This window comes from Callospermophilus lateralis, chromosome 2 (assembly GCF_048772815.1).
Source record: "Callospermophilus lateralis isolate mCalLat2 chromosome 2, mCalLat2.hap1, whole genome shotgun sequence".
NCBI classification, from domain to species: domain Eukaryota; kingdom Metazoa; phylum Chordata; class Mammalia; order Rodentia; family Sciuridae; genus Callospermophilus; species Callospermophilus lateralis.
Genome location: NC_135306.1, coordinates 150,871,850 through 150,875,850, shown reverse-complemented (window position 1 = coordinate 150,875,850; position 4,001 = coordinate 150,871,850).

Below are 4,001 nucleotides of genomic sequence, written 5' to 3'. Positions count from 1 at the left end.
GGATTTAATTTCATTTTGTTGCTTATGGATTTCCAGTTTTCCCAGCACCATTTGTTGAAGAGGTTATCCTTTCTCTAATATGTTTTTGGCACCTTTGTCTAGTATGAGATAACTGTATTTATGTGGCTTTGTCTCTGTGTCCTCTATTCTGTACCATTGGTCTACCAGTCTATTTTGGTGCCAATACTATGTTGTTTTCATTTAAGGTTTATTAACCTTTTTTTTTGTTGTTGTTGTTATTGGGGAGGGAACCCAGGGACACTTTACCAGAGAGCCACATGCTCAGCCCTTTTTATTTTTAAAATAGTTTTAAAGTTTTCTTTTTAATTTTTAAATTAGAACTTTATAATTTTACATAGTAACTGGGTTCATCCCAATGAACTCATGCAAGGATTCAATTTCAGTTCACTATCCCATCCTTTTCTCTCCCCTTTTTTTCTCCCATCCTCCTTCCCCTTCCCTGTTCCCCTTCCTCTACTCTGCTAAACTTCCTTTTGCTCATCTATTTATTTATGTTTGATTGGTTCTTTTTACTTCTACATAAAGGTGAGGTTCCCTGTGGTATATTTATATGTGCACAAAATTCATTTGGCATTGCCTCCCTTTTCCCATCCCTCCACTCTGCCTTTTGATCTAATACACTGCTGACCTTCCCTTTATCTTTATGATATCCAATCCTTTCCTCCTCATTTCCTTTATTTTACTTTAGCTTCTTCATGAGAGAAAACATTTGACCTTTGAGTTTCTGAGTTTGGCCTATTTAATTTAGCATGATGTTTTCCATTTCCATCCATTTACCAGCAAATTTCATTCTTCTTTATCTCAGTCCTTTTTATTTGAGAAAGGGTCTCTTGCTTAATTGTTGAGTCTGGTCTCAAACTTGTGATCCTCCTGGCTCAGCCTCCTGAATCGCATGGGATTACAGGCGTGGGATTCCATACTTGGCTCAAATCCTTGCTTTTGATTCTTGTGGATATATACCTAGGAGTGGAATTGCTAGATCATATGATTCTTGTATGTTCACCCTTCTGAGAAACTTCCAAACTGTTTTCCACAGAAACATATTACCATACATTTCTACCAGCAGTGCATGAGAGTTCCATTTTTCTCTACATACTTGCTAACACTTTTTTCCCTTATTGTATCCATCCTAGTAGGTGTAAGGTGGCATCTTGTTGTATTTTATTTGCATCTCCCAAATGACTAGTGATGTCAACATGTGCTCACTGGCCATCTGCTTATGCTGTTTGGAAAAATATCTATTCAGATCTTTTCCTCATTTTTTTTTTTTAATTGGGTGTTGCTGTGTTGAGTTTTAGGAGTTCTTTATGTATTCCTGATAATAGCCCTTATCCGATTATATTTGCAAATATTTTCTCCTGTTCTGTAGGTTTTCTTTCCTTCTTTCTGTTTTATTTAGTATTTTTTTTATCTTTTAAAAAGTTTTTTAGTTGTAATTGGATACAATGCCTTTATTTTATTTATTTTTATGTGCTGCTGAGGCTCAAACCCAGCACCTTGCATGTGCTAGATGAGCACTCTATCACTGAGCCACAATCCCAGCCCCTATTTTTTTTTTTTAATTTTATTTTTTGCAATGGTGGGGATTGAACCCTGGGCTTTGAGCATGCTAGGCAAGCACTCTACCACTGAGCCACAACCTCAGCTCTGTATTTTAAGTGAATTTTATAATACATTCTGTCATATTCTAAAGATGGAAAATATTTTCAGTAGAAGCCAATCACTTCTTTATTATATAATATTCAGAAATAACACAACTAGCCAGATGTGGTGGCTCTTGCCTATAATCTCAGTGATTTGGGAGACCAAGGTAGAAGAATTGCAAGTTCGAGGCGAGCCTCAGCAACTCAGCAAGGCCCTGACTCAAAAAAAAAAAAAAGAAAAAAAATTAAAAAGGGGATGTGACTCAGTGGTTAAGTACACTGGGTTCAATCCCTGGTACCAAAATAATAATAATAATAAAAACAGCTTGTTGCACCTCATAGCTGGGCTAATACACCCTCCAATGTGCATTTTCTAAGTATCTGAGAGTTAGCTAATCCTAAAATAAATTGATCACTTTCACTAACTGACCTAGGCCTCCACAGGTACTGTGTCCTTTGACTGGGCATGCCTTTTGGTGATTGTTACTACCAACCTGCAACAGAAATAGTCATGTGAAATATTCAGGCCAGGCCTGGGTTGGTGGGAGGGATGCAGATACCTGGGACTCAGGCCTTATCCCAAGAGGAATTCCATAGACCACAGCATAGTTTTCCCTGGGGAGGTGAAGAGATGTACTAGCTTGAGAGGAAGTTGTTCCAAAGTTCAGGCACAGCATATGCAAAGGCCACAAGGGCCCAAGGAGCCCAGTTTATTGTGATTTTAAAGCACTGTGCTGGATTATCACTAGCCTTTACTACTTTCCAAGTTCTGTGACCCATCCCCATTAGAATTTCAACAGACCTGTCACCTCCAAGGCCCAGAAAGCTACCTGACATTACCTAATTTCTCTTTTTGTTTCACTGAGAGGACCACCTTCTGGGCCTTCCACAGTATTTCCCAGGGTAAGGCTGGCCCAGTGAAGCGCTCTTTTGATTCCTCACCCAAGCCTGTGTTCTGAGAGCTCTGGATAGGCCAGAGACAATTTTATCACGGTTCCATGAAATCCATGATACACTGTCAAGTGTACCCACAAGAGATGTCTCTACTCCTCCAGAGGCTGCCCAAACAAGTTAACTCTTGGACCCTGATTCAGGATACTGGGCTACTGGCCAGCTCAGCCACTTACTCCATAAAACCTCAGGCAAACAAACCTCTTGTTTCTTTGGATCAAGGGGGTTTCCAAGATTAAAACAGCTGCATCCCCTTTTAATTTAATTAACTAATTTATTTTGATTTTGTTTTTGGTACTGTAGATTGAACCCAGGGTGCTGAGCAACATCCCCAATCCTTTTGAGTCAGGGTCTCACTAAGTTTGAGACAGGATCTTTTTTTTTTTTTTTTTTTATGGTGCAGAGGATTGAACCCAGGGTCTTATGCATGTGAGGCAAGCACTATACCAACTGAAATATAGCCCTAGCCCCAGAGAGACAGGGTCTTGCTAAATTGCTGAGACTGGCCTTGAATTTGGAATCCTCCTGCTTCAGCCTCCAGAATCACTGGGATTACAGTCTTGTGCCACCGCGCCCAGCTTGCATCTCTTTAATCTTAGGGACCTAAACTGTCTGTGACCAACTGGGCCCCTAAACCTTGTTCCCTTCCATAGGCAGTTCTGACTCCTGACCTAGCAGCCCTCAACCCATGGGAATTTTTATGTCGTCAAACCTCTGAGGACTGCCCCCCCCCGCCCCGCCCCCGGCCGAGAATCTTTTTTTCTCTCCTCTGGCCAACTCAAAAGCCATCATCTCCGGAAAGAAGGATTTCTTCCCTTCTGTCTCTTCCTCCTCTGTGCTTCTGTCATGCTGTGGGTGCCCTGTGTCTGCGTACACCCAAGAGACCGGGTGTAACCCAGCTAGGGAGAGTCTTGGTCGCGAGGCGGCGTTCCTTCCAGGAACACTTGTCTGCCCCTGCAATGAGTTATGGCATCTGTGACTCCAGCCTGGATCCCTACAGCCCAAAGCATCCTCGGGACGGAAGAAAATAAAAAGACTCTTGTTCTCTAAGCATCCTTCACTTTAGAATTCAGGCCGGGCGCGTTTGCGTCAAGGAGGAACGCTGGACTTGGCCTTGGAGGCCCCGCCTCCGGAGCGCGCCAACAGGCAAAGGGGTAGCTGACCCAGGGGCCTCGATTCCGGTCCCAACTTATTACCCCTGACAGCAGGAGGAGCACCCTGTGAGGCAAAAATTTTCTGGTGGGGTCCCAGCGGCGCAGACTTGCGGCAGCTTCCCCCGAGGAGTGCGCTCAGTTCCTCCGTCCCTATCAAGCCCTTGGTACGGCCGGGGATTCCCCGCCACCGCCCGACCCCGACGTCCCGGAGTCCCCGAGAGGCCCCGCCCCC